The sequence below is a fragment of the Polypterus senegalus genome, chromosome 12 (genome assembly GCF_016835505.1).
Source record: "Polypterus senegalus isolate Bchr_013 chromosome 12, ASM1683550v1, whole genome shotgun sequence".
In the NCBI taxonomy this organism is placed as follows: Eukaryota; Metazoa; Chordata; class Cladistia; order Polypteriformes; family Polypteridae; genus Polypterus; species Polypterus senegalus.
Window position 1 is genome coordinate 61,614,994 of NC_053165.1, and position 16,551 is coordinate 61,631,544.

At 35.9% G+C, this 16,551-nt stretch overlaps 1 protein-coding gene across 2 annotated transcripts in view; it reads right to left on the reverse strand.

Moving 5' to 3' along the window:
- Positions 1 to 16,551, reverse strand: part of fam222a (family with sequence similarity 222 member A) — a 103,345-nt gene that overhangs the window by 20,837 nt on the left and 65,957 nt on the right. The window lies entirely within an intron of this gene.

A 16,551-nucleotide genomic window follows, 5' to 3' on the forward strand; every position in this document is an offset into this window, starting at 1 on the left:
TAAATTGATTTGTAACTACCCTCTATAAACAATACATTAACAATTCAAATCAAATCTCACATGTGTTTTTTGAGTTCATATATGGCCCATTTGATGTATGTTTTTCAAAATATATTAACTGCCTGAAAGCAACACTATCATCTTATTATTGATTAAATGATAATAATCTGAATTTATCCCTGCTCTCCAACTATGCTGAAGAGGAAACTGTTTAAGTTTGGTTACCAGTGCACATAGCCATGCACTGTGAAATTACTATTCCTGCTTTCAAACTTCAAATTGAATGGTGAGATCAAAAAATAGTGAAGCAGAGTTGAAACAGAGTGCTTGGCTTGTAGAAGCTACACATTGTGCAGTATTTGAGATAAGAGAAATGAAGTAGCATATCTTCAGATCTATCCTGCTTTAAATTAGGCTTTACTGTATTTCAATTTATCATCTATTGTATTGTTTAATTTTCAAATGAGTTATTCTAATTGGAGCAGAATTAAGGAAATAATAGAAAAAAAAACACTCTGGTTGTTCCTGACTTGTGAACAAGTTCATTTCAGGATGGTCTGTTCACCTGCTGAACAATAGACCGTGTCCCACACCAGGTCTGTGCCATTCCCCATGTCATCCCTGCAGTTACACTGCTGAAAGTAATGCATGAATGATCCCAATGGAAAGTTTGGTTTTGAAAATTGGTAAAAATATATTCAAATTGATGAAATTACTTTATAATTATAAAACATTCTAGAAACATTTCTCATTCTTTTATATCATGCAAAGATGTGTTGTAATTAAATGTCACTATGTTTTAGTGTTTTATGTATGATTTTAACGGAAAACGGTATGAAATGAATGGATGCACAGTTATATGTCTAAGTTGAATATTTGTTACTTGGTTTATTGTGTAAAAGAAAGCATGTCTGCCATAACAAATCAACTAATGTTAGGTATTTGTTTATAGATTTTCAAACTGCCTAAATAAAAGAGAAACACTGAGTGAGAGAAGTACAGTATAACTACAAGAGAGGAGAAACAGAGAGAGAAGAAAAGAAAGGCCAGGAATTCATTTAAGATTATGAGTAGAAATAAGATAGTAGGAGAGGTAAGATAATAATGAACATTTTCTGGTATTTTTATTGCTACTCTGATGCAGTACAAGTAACTATATTTATGTACTGCTGGTGTTAATGTTTTGTGCATTGCCTGTTGGCTTTCAAACTCTGTCTCAACTAATACATGTTGTCACTAAATGTCATCACTCTTGAAATTAATAGCTTTGATATATAACAGACAAAAGCAAATGGTTCATGTTAGGAGCAGATAGTAGCAAAAAGAGCAGGAGTTAAAAGGCAAGAGGAAAAGAGTAAGGAATATGAATGACAAGTCTTGAAGGAGCCGGACTGTAAAGTACAAAGTTGCTGGTTCCATCCCCTGACTCACCGTGCTGTCTTCCACAAATAACTTAACTTGCTAGTACTGCAGTTACATAAATATGAAGGTAATGCAGGTGGTGGACTGTAAGCGGCATTTCACAAAAGCATCACACATATTAATAAATGTAGATAAATTTCACTGGGATACAAAATATAAGATGGTGTAAGAGGGAGAAGTTGCGAGTAAAAACCAAAGTGCCATCAATATCTTAATTGGTTTGTATTTCTTAATCACATTTCACATGTACATAAAGCAGCAAGTGGTGAAAAATGCTGTATATATAGTAACTGAAGCTGCTGATGCCTTGGTTCTTGTGGGTATTGCAAATCTCATGTTACCTTGCTGCATGCATTTTCAAATTAAACAGACACAATTGTTAGCATATAACATCACATTCACTGTTTTGTATAAAAGCAGGAGGCAGGTACAATTTTTTTACAATTAGAGCAAAGGTAGACTCTACTATTTTAGGTTAAACTCAGCATCAATCATATCCAAATGTTTTTGTTTTCTTTCTCCTTTGTGGGATTAGTTTCAAATGTATTTAATGTTAATCCATCTGGAATACTGATCTGGATTATCAATCTTCAAAGAGTACTTAAGTTGGTGATACAAAGTTAAGGTTTGAATATTTGATTTTGACCCAGGTCTTTTTTAAACTTCAAGATTGATTTTGCATAACATAAATGTTTGCTACTCAATTACTAAAAATGTATTTTATTTCCATAGTCTTCTAGACATAGAACAAACCTGACACTGCACTTCCTAGATCAAGGTGTAATATGATTCCTGAGAATATACTATCCTGGCCTACATATGAACAAAACAATAAAAACAGCAGGTCAAATATTCACAATGTCATGAAAACCTTTTACATAAAACACAACAACAACCAACTATAGTAGAGAATGTCTTAGAGAATGACCTAAGTCTGTTATAACTAAGAAATCATACAGTGCAGGATTTAAAGTTTAATTACCGTATCTGTTTCACAAAATGAGCAATTAAAAAAGTCTGGTTGTTTGTGCCAAGGTAGAAAACTGCTAAAAATATTCTTATAAAGAAATACATTTCTTTGTATACATTTTGCAAAGATTTTGAATACATGAGACAGTGAGAAACGAGGCTCACTTTATAAACAAAAAACTCTGGACATCCGAAGATGTGGTCCTTATAAAAAATTCAGAAGATTCCTTTTACTTAAAGTTTTTCACAATTTTTGGGGTGTCATGTGTGAAGACCATTTAATATTATGAAGAATAGATGGGAGACACAATTAAAATTCAGTTTTGGTTCCTTCCAAATTTGCCCCCAATCTTTTAGTTTGCTAGGTGGTGGTCTAGTCTGACTTGCAGTCCTGTGAGGCACCGGTGTGCTATTATGGTTGGTTGACTCCAGTGCCTGGAATTGCTTTTCCTCTTCCAGGTTTTCTCACTTACCTGTGTGATTAATCACTGATGAATGTTAATGCATGCCCTTTCTGCCTGCAATAATGTTCACAACTTCTATTACGCACGTATAATAAGGATACATTATGTTAAGAATGGAATTGACAATACATACAAAATATCAGGATGGATGAAATGTCAATATGTCGAATTCCACAAAAGTATTTATTTTTTGCCAACATACACTAATCAGCTATTGAGTGTTGTACGTATTAAGAATCTGTCCACCATCACAGAAGTAGTGGATATTTAGTTAAGTTTACTTTATTCTTACAGAGCAGTCTTCTTGGACTGGTTTGAATAGTTATATGGAATTATAAATATTAAACATTACAAACCATCTATAATTAAGCACTCATGTTTGTTTAACTGAAAACAAACTGTCACACACGTGCGCATGGGAGGCAGCTAAAGGGCTTGAGTAAGGGCAACTCCGAATCAGACCAGGATGTGGCAGAGTGCACTGACTCTTTTCTTCCTTTTCCTGCAGACCATTCATGGGAGATTCCTTCTGGCCCTCTTGACGTCACTTCCAGGTCCAAGCATTTGGAAGAAAACCTTGCCGGCTCTGTCCCCTGTGATGTCATGTCTGGGCTCAAGCCTATGGCTGAAGACCCTTATGAGCCTGACCCCTTCGACCTCACTTCCTGTCTTCCCCTTTAAAAGCCTCCACCTTTTCCTTATTCTCTCAGTTCTGTTTTGGGCTCGGTTTTGTACACATCAGTGCTGTATACATTTCTCTGACTTTGTAGCCAGGATACCAAATATACGGGTGGCTGCCCCAAAACTTTCTATGACTCTGAGTGGAGTTTGTGAAAATACATATACTTTGTCTTGACTGTTTTCAAATATAGAATGTAGCAAATATTCACCCAATGCAATAAGAAAAAGAAAATGAAGACAAATCAAGCGAACACAGATATGGCCATTTTCTAATAGATAAGGAATTTTAAAAAGCTTCCACTTAGCAAGGTTTATAGAAAAAAGAAAAAAAAATGGCTGGAATGATTATGTGTGTACCACTATCGATGGGAAAAGTTTTTAGTTACTCTGGCATCTCATTCCATGTCCAAGTGAATATAGTTAGTCAGGTTAGTTGGGAGTACTGTACAAAGTGGCCTGGCATTATAAATGAAAATTAAGAAATGGCTTGAGTTCGTCAAATATAATAATGATTGCCACACTTTAATTAAATACAAATAACCAACAGTCAATTTAGCATAATCATAATAATCATAATTTAAGTAGAAAGGTGGGAGTTTAAATGTGCAAATTAAAACTAATTTGTTAGGATATATAGTGATATTATTAAAGAATGAAGAAACGTGAAAAACAATCATCTGTTTAGGGGAAAGGGAACTGGATGGCCAGTTGGAGTAATGCATATATTCTTAATAGAATATATTTCCTTCCTTTTAGTGAGGTAAGATACAAGGTGCTTGATGGTGTACACATAAGATATGTTCTTGCTTTTAAACCAGCAGGCCAGTCAAAGTAAACAGGAAGAAGTATTCCAGCTAGAAAAAAATAATTTTATGAAGAAAACTACTTTTAACAAATCCCTTTAAAAACTACTTACTTAAAACTCAACCTTCTTTGTCCTTTCAAAAATTTACTGATAAATATATAGAATTAGGGAAAATCCAAATGTATATGTGACTGTGTGTTTGTGCGTGTGTGCGGGGAGGGGGTTGAAAGGACTAGTCAGCAATTAAACAGAAATTCAATGATTAATGTGAATTATTTTTGTAGCATAATTAGAGTGTAAATGAGAAAAAGGGAGAGATATCCTTCCATCTGTCCACCAGATTGCAAGACACCAGGAAAGATATTGAATATTTGTCTAAGCCCATCTTTCTATTCTCTTTCTTAAAAAATAAAATAAAAATTAAACAAATAGTGTCATCATGACTACTCTCAAAAGAATACAGCAATTATGTACAAGAAAGGTGAAGATTGAGTGTATATGTGTGTGGGTGTGTATGTGTGTGTGCGGGAGGGAGGTTCATAATGTCTCACACCTCGCTTGTTTATCTGTTGACTGATTGTGCGGGTGTGTTTATAAACCAGTTTTTTCATATATCTGTCACAAAGGCCACCTAATTGAAGCCCTCAGAAATGGGCACGGAGCATTATGAAATGTGAGTACCGGCTGCATCAACTTGATTAACTGCACCTTTGAAGATATGAGAAAACAGGGGAGATTTGACTATAGCCAGGTGCTAGAAGAATTTTCTTTTTATTTATACATGTATAATAGAAAATACTGCTTCCACAATCACCAACCTCTTTCTAACTTCCCATTTTTTTTCAATGACTATGTCAGGCCTAAAACACTCTTTTTGTGTCTCATTTCATAACCCTCCATTTAGTAAGCCATGGATAAACTGCAGCTGATAAAAAGTGATACATAAAAAACATGAGAGACAAGCCTCTCATTCATCAAGAGCATCTCTCTATCCTAGACTCTGCAAATGAACAACAATTGTATAACCACTGTTCATTATGCCTTCATTCTCAGTCTCAAATGTATCCTGAAAAGCATTATCTCCTCTGAAATTATCTTTTTTATTTTGTTTCAAAACCAATTTTCTTCCATTACTACTTTAAGTGCAAAATGAAAAAAATAATTTTGTAGAAAATAAAATAAGGTGAAAAAAGAGCAGTCTAACCTAATAGACATATCCTGATAGATCTGTTGAGTGGTTTCTGAAAGCTTAAGATGAGCAGTCACTTGCAGATTTCAATCAATTTATAGCATAGGATGCTCAAACTTACACCCAGTGTGCATGAGAATTACATGGGCAATTGATTTATAGAATCAAGATGTATAGATTATTATCTAAGAAAACATTTTAGAAATGCTTAATGATAATGAGCAAGTAAATGCTCAATATCATACTATTAGTAAAGAGGACAAATGGTGGATTGAAAGGTGCTCTCACCTGCTTATAGTTCTGTTACAGCTGATATATCAATGATACAAATGGAAACGTTTGCCAGAAAAATCTGTACAGCCTTCTGCAGCAGACATAGAGTTGACAACTATTTAAGACCAGATTTAATTAAAAATCTGAATTAACAAGCATCAGTGAAAATGAATAGCTGGCTTAAATGTATCCTTTCTTGATCTACATCTGTCTGTCTTCCCCTCCCTCAAAGTAGATTTATTTATGTGTCAGTCACTATATTGTATGTTAGCTCAGGCATCAACAAACAATTTTGATAGATGTTCTGTTTGTCCATTTTCTGAACCAGTCGAATCGAAATATAGCATTATTAGGAGTTAGCCATAGATAGGGTGCCAGTATCCTAGGACAAATACACACTCACAATGAGCCAGAAACCAACTTGTACAAAACTGATTGCAGAAAAACAACTGGCTAAATGGAAACATATGAAGTGAGAGTCACCATTCTCATAGAAAATGTTTTACTCATAAAGATCAAATGCTATTACTGTATACATAAATCTTATTTTGTAAAAGAGAGTCAACCTTAAATTTCTGAACCCACGAAGATTGTTCAATTAAATTAAGTCTCTGAATTCATACATTTCAGTTTCACATGAAAATCAGAATTCAGTAATGTTAACTGACCTTGTAGAAAACGCTGATGTTAGAAAGACTCAGTAAAGACTTTTGATTCAGTAAAAAGTTCTGAAGCTAGAAACAGTGACAGAATTTACAGATTTGGGAAAGTCAACTTAGGTTAAAAATATTGACCTTACAGGAAAATCTAAATTTAGAAAATAACAATTGACATTTTTGAAATCTTTTAATTAAAATTTATTTATACAATATATCAGAAAATAAACTGTTATTACAGGATATATTCATTCTGAAATTATAGTAGGTTCTAAATTACAATATTAGTAAGAGGCTCTATTCTTTTACTAGCAGCACAATTCTGGGACAGGACTGCATGAAGGAAAACAATTAATACGTTAATGCGTTTTTTTTTTTTATCATGACCATTTTAAACTTTGTACACAAAACACCAGTGAAATATAACATAATTCATATTTCTAGGTGTATCTCCTTGTCATCAAATATGTTTCTATTTGGGCTGAGAAGTGAGATTTACATTATTTGGGCTGAGAAGTGAGATTTACATTAATTGTGCATCTATATAAAACAACTTCAAATGAAACAGAATCCAATTAGTTAATTTTGAGTTTTTTCTTGTTGTAATATGTACAATATATGTGTAAAATTTTATGTCAGATATTATACCACTCATCTTTAAACCTGGTTTCTCTCTCTCTCTCTCGTATTAGTGAAAATATTTAAATATGCAGTAGCTTTAATTTAATTTAAATTAATTTAAGTGGTGGAGCAAAGTTAGTTATTATATTATGTAACTACACCTGGACATTCCTCTCATTAAGCTCGTCTTTTTCCACACCTTTTCAACTTCTTAATTAACAGTTTTCAAGTCAGGAGAACATGGGTATAAGCAGTTATGGGCAGCAAGACGAAACAAGTCTTGATTTAATCCCACATTTTTTGGCACCTATATCAAGACTGGCATGAGAGATAAATGTTACTGGCAAACTGTCTGCTTGACAATAAAACTAAGAACTTTTCCAGTATGGTTTCAATTGAACGATCTTTAATTGGTTGATGGCTTCAATGTAGTGTGAGATGTCTAGGTTTGTAAGCTGTTTTGACACAATTAAAATCTTTTTGTTTGGAAACTAGCAGTACCATCACAAGGCAGTGAATAAGACTTTGCCTAAAAACATGTTCTAACAATGCACTTGAAAAAAAAAGATAAGAAGCATATATGTCACTTGCTACCAAAATTTTTGGTTGTGCACAAGACATTGAAATGGTTATATTCTGCTAAAAACCTGAAATAAATGTCAACTTATTACTCAACTTGCATTCTATATAAGCAAAAGTTTGGTATAAACATTTTTTGAAAATTCAAGACTTTCAGGGACATGGCCAATGTCTTCATCACTCCAGATATGGTATATGGACAAAGGTACGGGAACACACCTCTTAATTGCCACAGGTGTATAAAATCAAGCACCTAGACATATAGTCTCAAATAACATTTGTCAAACAAAATGGGTCATTCTGAAGAGATCAGTGACTTCAAGTGTGGTACTGTGATAGGACACCACCTTTGCAATAAGACAGTTTGTGAAATTTCTTCCCTGCTGGATATCCGATGGTCAACTGTAAGTGGTATTATTGGAAACTGGAAGCGTTTAGGAACAACAGCAACTCATCCATGAAGCGAAAGACCACATAAAGTCACAGAGCAAGTCAGCGACTGCTAAGGAGCATGGTGCATAAATGTTGCCAATGCTCTGCTGATCCCATAACTAAAGAGTTACAAACTTCCACTGGCATTAATGTAAGCACAAAAACTGTGTGACCGGATGGGTTTCTATGGCTCAGCAGCTGCATGCAAGCCTCACATCACCAAGACCAATGCCAAGCGTCTGATGGAATGGTGGAAACGTGTTCTACAGAGTGATGAATCACACTTCTCTGTTTGGCAGTCAGATAGGCGAGTCTGGGTTTGGATGTTAACTGCCTAACTGAATTGTGCCAAAAGTGAAGTATGGCGGAGGGTTTGGTCTAGGCCCTTACTTCCAGTGAAGGGCAATCTTAATGCTTCAGCATAAGAAGCCATTTTGTACAACGCTATGCTTCCAACTTTGTGGAAACTGTTTGGGGAAGGCCATTTTCTATTCCAGCATGACTGTGCCCCAGTACACAAAGCAAGGTCCATAAAGACATGGTTGAATGAGTTAAGTGTGGAAGCACTTGACTGGCCCACATAGACTCCTGACCTCAACCCCATCGAACACCTTGGGGAGGAACTGTAACAGAGATTGCAAACCATGCCTTCTCGTCCAACATCAGTGCCTGACCTCATAAATGCTCTACAGAAAATTCCTACAAAAACACTATGTACATTCCTTCAAGACTACTGAGGAGGTCCTTGTGCCATTTTATGAAAAAAATTCAACAACTTTTAAAATGTTGCACTGGCAATGTTGCCTGTCTTGGGAATTAGATAGACATTTTAGCAAATATTTTGTCATATGAAGTTAATATGAAAAAGGAAATCAAACTCATCAACAAACAGGCCTATATATTTTAAATTATTTTACTTTGTAGTGAGTAAAGTCTGTTATTTTTATGTTGTAATAGACATTTACATCAAGTCTGTTTTACTCTGAGATTAATATAAAATTGGCATGTAAGGTTGTCTGACACACACACTAAGCAAAACACATCAGTGCTCATTTTTAAAAGGTCTTTCTTAGATGAGAACACTTAACAAGCCTAAAATAGTTAATATTCCAGAATACCATACTGTGTCCCCTTAACAAAGCTCAGCCTTATCCCCTGATAATTCTTCCTTCAACCTGAATAAGCCAACTTGGAGTTACTGATACCTATCCGAAATCATTCTCCTCAGCCCTGAAGATCTGGATTGATGTGTAATGATATGGATTTTATGTATTTTATTTGTAAAACCAGCAGATGTGGAACATCTTTTCAACTTCAGTCTCCCTGATGACAGCCGATATACACAAAGAACTTGTATTATCAGATTTTTCCCTCCTTAATTTAGATATCTTATTATATAGTTTATACCCTTTTTATAACCCAGTTTTTCAGAAAAAAAAGATTCCTAAATAGGAAAACATTTTTACAGGTGACTAAGTAAAGTAGCTTTGGAGGAACCATAAATCAGTTGTACAAAACACTGTATGAAATTATTCCTTAAGGTCAGGATCCACAGTTTTTTAATAGACTCCCCCAGCATATCAAAAAGCAGTCATATCCAGAATGCACTGGGTCATATGTATGGCATATGAAGGGAGAACCATATTGCTGCTAGACAAGTCCTTGAATATCTTCTTATTAAAATGACATAATTAATTTAATATAAATAAAGAAGAGGCTAAACCACGGAGAAAGCCACCAGAACATACTATATGACAAAAATTAGAGGACACAAGACCAGGCACTACATTTTCTGCAGCCATTTAAAAGCAAGGGAATGTGCCTGATGTGGGGTAACAACTACTTTTGGCAGTGCTTTATTTTATGCCAGTATCTACAGTACTCTTCTTCTTTTGATATACAGACCTTTTTTCTATTAAATAAAATTTATTTCTGAATAGTGCACTTTCCTTTTCTACCAATAAGAAATGCTTTGCAGAACTGGCTTTGGGCGAGTGAGAGTGTGTCCTAAAAAGGACTGGTGTCGAGAATTGGTTCCTGCATTGCTCCTGATTCTGCAGGGACAGACCCTCAATCCTGACCTGGTTTAAGAGGAACTGATAATGTATAAATGTATGTATTCACATCTTAAGAAGTTTCACTAACCATGATTTTTCTGAAGATTATTTTTAACAGTTCTATATAAAATAAAACCCTACTGCTTGAACTCACTTTCTGTCCTTTTTAAATAAAGTATCTTTTTAGAGAAACACATTCAAATAGTTTTTATCTAATATCTGATCCAATAATTTACATTTTCTTGTTACGTAAAGCTTGAGTATATCCCAAAAACTTCAGGTAAAAGTCAATAACAAACTCGTGACAACTTGCTAGTCCACATAGAAGGCCAATTCAGTATTACCAATTAACCTAATATGTAAGCAGATGGGATGTGAAAGAGTAACAAACCACCAGGAATAAACACATAAAGACACAGGGAGAACATGCATATTTCACAAAGAATGTGATGTATCTGGGGATTGATCTCATGTCCCTTACACTATTTGGTAGCAATGCTAACTACTGTGTCAACACGCCATTCAGAAGTCAAACAATAAGGACTAAGTTGCTCGGTTAGCTGATGTAATGAATCTTTATACTGGTATGGTAGAATTTATGCCTAACAGTTATCTCTGGCTGTCAGTCAAGCCCCTATTTATAATAAGCCCTAAAGAATATTATCAAACCCATTGATATGAATACATGGAAACTGAACTGAATGAGAAATCATGAGCAGGCGGCCTGCTTCTTAATCAATATCTTGACCCATTAGATACAACTCTGTCTTGAGGTCTGTAAGGGTAGAGGAACAGTGATTGACAGCATAAAAGACTACAACGTAGGAAAAGATGATTATTAAAAAAATTCAAGACTTGCTCACAGTGCGGTGAAGCCATTCAGCTAATCCCTCACTTCATCAAGGCTACAGACCATTGAAAATAGTCATAAAATGGTACAATAATGGAAATTTGCCCAAGTAGTTTCCACATCACTGGAGCTTAATGTCCTCTGCTTCCAGAAATTACACAGCAAAAGCTTTCATTCATATTTCGCTTTAGCTGACAAATTCTAAGAAAACAGTCCAGCAGGCTATTACTGAAGTACTTTACCAACATGACTTCCACCCCCATCCTATCCACCTCCAGACAAAAGTCAAAAGGAGGTCCACTTCTGACTTTCTGGGTTATTTCATTCTTGAAATCCCCCTCAATTTGTTTGTACACAACCGGGAGAAACAGGGTTTTCAAAGATTTTTTTAGGCCACACCCTCTGTAGTTCATCACATCTGAAAAATATTCCAGAGAGTGCACCATCCATATCTTGAAATGCCACAAAACAGTACAAGAGAAAAAATGCAAGCACACATGCCAGGCTTTGCGCAAAACTGATAAGTAAATATATTAATTAGCATGGAAAGCCTATTGCAATCTCTAGATTAATTGCTCTTATTAACCAGTTGTAGCTGTGAGAATAATCTAGATAAGTTAATCCATTTTGTTCTAATTGATTACTTTTTCAAGTGAGTGCAGCTTGATCTCCTGAGCTTTAACAGAAAGACTGATGACAATGACTGTTTCAATATAACATATCTAACAATAATGATAAATATAAGTAGAAAATACACAAGTATGAAAAACTAAATACATCCATTATCCAACCCGCTATATCCTAACTACAGGGTCACGGGGGTCTGCTGGAACCAATCCCAGCCAACACAGGGCGCAAAGCAGGAAACAAACCCCAGGCAGGGCACTAACCCACCACAGAACTAAATACATTATAACAATAAATAATGCTGAAATGACATGAAATTTATTGTAACTGTACAATCACAAGAAAATTAATTTGCTTTTGCAAAAAAGGTGAGCTTCATTTTTATTTTGTCCAATGAGAACATATCAGTCACTCTGTTCTAAGATGCTGGCTGTCACAAGCAATTAGATGAGTGTTTACCATCAACAAAATCCTTTTTTTATTGGAAAGTGCTAAAAAAAACACACCTTAGTTTGTTTTATGAGAAGAACACCCAGCAGTAATATACAAATACATACTTCTGAGTAGAGTACTGACAGATAAGACTTGGCAGGCACACGTAGAACAAACTGGACATATGCAGAAAAACTTTCCACATGTAGTCTCTCACAGAGATTAATAAATGTAGTGATCAGGGACACAGAGAAGAACACATTTCCTACTAACACAAACCAGCTCTAGAAGGGAAGTGGATGACAGCTCCCAGTAACATACACCAGTATACCAATCAAGGAAACAGATAAGAAGATTGCACCCAGTAACAAAAATCAGTTCGGCTGTGATGGGAATAGAGGACAGTTCCCAGAAACACATATCTGTTTAGCTATGGAAGAAACTGATACGCAAACATCCCCTAGTTAAACAGTCCAGCCAAGAGAAAAAATGGATGGTAACTTCAAGAAAGAGATACCAGCCAAGCTCTGAGGAAACTAATAAAAAATAAAAAAACACTCAGTAATACAGAACATATTAGCTGTTAGGGAAAATGATGAATAAATCCTATTAAATGTTCTGGGCCAGATCAGGTGAGGGCAAAGGTACATAGCTACAGACCTAGGCCCCTGATCCCTGCTGGCAGGAACCCTACCCATTTCTCAATAATTGTGGCCTCTGCCTTTGCAATAAATGGAATTTCCAAAGTGTTAACTTAAAAAGTAACATTTTCTGGTGCAGTTACATTAGTTTATTGCTAAACTAAAGCAGAATCTCAGAACTCTTAAATATATAACACATATATACTCAGACCCACTTCAACAACATTGTACAGGGCAGGTTGACAGTCCAACACTGTGCATACACATATACACACCCAATTTACAATTTCCATCGACCTAACCTGCACTTTTAGGAAGAAAGCCCACACAGGAAAGCTCACATAAAACCCAGACCAGGGACACGAACTGAACCCTGGAATTGTCAGACTATTTATACATATTGTAATGTAGTACAAACTCTGAATAGCTTATTTGTGTGAATATCGGCACCTTGGAAAAATAGAAATACATATATATTTTTTATAATATTATTACAAAAACTAATAGCAAATAACCTGCAGGCCTAAAGAAATGAGTTGAGGCCTCACTGCTTCTGCTTGAGGATGGAAGCACCATAATTATTATGTGGATCTTAAGGCACAACTGCTGAGAAAGGCACTGATTTGTCACCCTAGATGAGGACTCTGAATAGGCAGCTATATCCTTCTTGGTGTGGCTGCAAATATGAAAATCCTCCAAGCTAAAATAGAGTTCTGTATGAATATATACATAGTTTAACACACAAAAGTTTGAAATGACCCCAACATTTTCTTGTTTTGTATATAAATTGATACCATTTTTATCAAGAAACCATTTAATTGATTTAAGAACACACCAAATACACAAAATCACATCAATGTCCTATTGGTAAATTCTCTAGGCTCATCCTTAATCAATAATTGTTGCGGTACTGGATGGAGTTTTTTTTTGTGGTAGTATGGAACGAGGCTTTGTTCCGCATTGTGACGTAATATCTGTGTATATTTAAATAAAGTTTTCCTCTGCCATTAGGTTTGTATTTGATATTTATATAAACTAGTTATCCCACCTTTAACGTATAATGGAAGTGGCAACAATAATGTTTAAATTCTAAATTATTATGAGGGAAACGTTTGTAATTGTATTAGCACAGCTTAAACTTGCTATTCTGTTCAATAAAGCGAGTGAATGATCTTTCCTTGGGTTGTAAGGTACGGGCACAACTAAAATTTTACCATTAGGACACTAAAGGAATGACTTTCAAAATGGGAAATTACAGTCATATGTGAAAAATACATTAAAATCAGCCATTAGCAACATTCGTTATATTTTGGATATATTTTAAAATCATATCTTGATATAAAGGTATCCATTTCTATCCAAAACATGTACATTTTAGCGTGATTCCAAATTCTGAGCGCTGTTGCGGTTCTGAAACCACTTTTTTTTTAAATACCTGCCACTGTTGAGCAGCTCTGCCGCTAGCTCAGACTTCGCGGTCGGTCTTTCTCTTGCTGTCCTTCTGGGTCAGAGGAAATCAACTTTTAAAGGAAAATGAAAACATAACTAATGCAATTGAAAACCTGAACCTAAAACTAGATTGATTATTCATAAAATGGACGTTTCTTCTGAACGCTTATTAAATGGGAAGCGTCAACCACACACCGACTCCTGTAGCGCCGCCGGCGGCTTGTCATCGGTTCCCGCTCAGTGACGAAATTTGCACCGTCTTCCCGCCAGAAACAACGCCAGTCTTCCCCGAGTCCAGTGAACAAGGCCTTCGAATCTCTCTTTTCGAGACAAGACTGTACTTCTTGATATTCACAGCAGGCAGACTGGGGAACCTTTCAGTATATAATATGTTTCATTAAGCTCCACGAAAGCGACATTAGCAAAGCCACTTGAATGGACTGGAAGGTATGTTGTTTAATATGGCACAGTCAGTTAGGTTCCTCTTGGTCCACTGCATTTACATTTATTACCTTCTGTTTGCTTTATATACAATGCAGTGCTTGTCACCTTTTTTGTCTTTACATCCCTGAGACACTCAACTTTTATTCTTTACATTTACTGTACCCTGCTCTTTACTCACAATTCGATTTATATCTCTTTAATTTTTTCATTTTTGTTTCCAGTCTATTTTCTCCTCAATTCCTTTATTGTATAATCCAGGTGCGACACGTCTCTAATGCTGTTCTCCGTGCCTCCTCCCACTCACTTTTTTTTCCTTTTATTTCCCTTTTTCTCGGCTCTGATCTCAAACCATACGCGAAACAGGCCTTCTTTCTGCTGCGCACCTTACTGCAGACATTTATCAAACAGATAATCAAGAGGCGAGACACTCGGATCCACCTCTGTCTCTCTGTGTACATACAGGATGTGCAAAGAATACTGCTGTGGAGGACGACTGACGACTCCTCATTTCCCCATTAGTGGAAGATGTATCTATTGGATTTGGTGTAATCGCGCAATACACTCCATCACTTTGAATTTTGCTCCCTCTCTCTCTATCTCTCTCCCAAGCAGCACTTACATTTTGGTCTTAACATTCTCTAAACCTCTTAATTCAATTCAGGCTCGACATTTTAATTTCGCAGACCCCTTCCTTTGTAAAGTATTTTCCTGTCTTATTATGAACCTTCCTCTATCCAAGTGCCATTCCTTTTTATTTTACTCCCTTTTTCTTCATATATTCTTTACCAGTCTCTTTTTCCAATTTGTATTCTAGTATATTTTAAGACATACTTTTTAATGTCACTCTCCTTGAATTTTACTTTGCACCCCACCCTCATAATATTTTATCTCACTACCCACTGCATCAAATTTTTATTATACCCGCTTGTCATTATGTTATTAATTTCCCCTTTAATCATGGGGCTTTTACAAAAGTCCCACTTATTTCTTCATATTTTTATTCCACTCCTATTCCCTCCACAATTTATTTAACTCCCCCTCCTTAGTTTGTATTACTTCACATCTCTGTTACCATTTTAACCACTTTTCCTTTACATATTTTTATTCCATTAATTAATCCATCCATTATCCTACCTGCTATATCCTAACACTGGGTCATTTGGGTCTGCTGGAGCCAATCCCAGCCAACATAGGACGCAAGGTAGGAACAAATCCCTGGCAGGGCACCAGCCCACTGCAGGGCACACACTAGGGACAATTTAGGATTGCCAATGCACCTAACCTGCATGTCTTTGGACTGTGGAAAGAAACCGGAGCACCCGGAGGAAACCCACGCAGACACAGGGAGAACATGCAAACTCCACGCCAGGAGGACCCGGGACGCAAACCCAGGTCTCCTTACTGCGAGGCAGCAGCACTACCACTGCACCACCTTGCTGCCCCCATTAATTCATATTTTTCATATTTCAATTCAATTCCAGCTCCTTGCCACCTCAGATTTTTTATTTCAGTTTCCTTCTCAGATTTTAATTTCATGCTTCCCCTGTAATATTTTATTTCACTTATCTATCATATTCTGTTAGAGATATTTTTTATTTTTACATTCCATTTCATAGTTTCTTCATGTAACCCCCTTTTTGTTCAGATTTCAATCCCCATCATGTTTTTCGTATTGTTTACCTCCCAGTTTTTTTCCTGTTTATTCTTGTTTTTCAAAATTTTGTCCAGCATCCTGTTATTAATATTTTTATTAGTCTCTCCATGGCACACTTGTATTATTCCTCTGTTTTCACTCTTTTCTACTCACAAGTGCCATCCATCCATCCATCCATTATCCAACCTGCTATATCCTAACTACAGGGTCACAGGGTTCTGCTGGAGCCAATCCCAGCCAACACAGGGCGCAAGGCAGGAAACAAACCCCAGGCAGGGCACCTGCCCACAGCAGCTCCTACAAGTG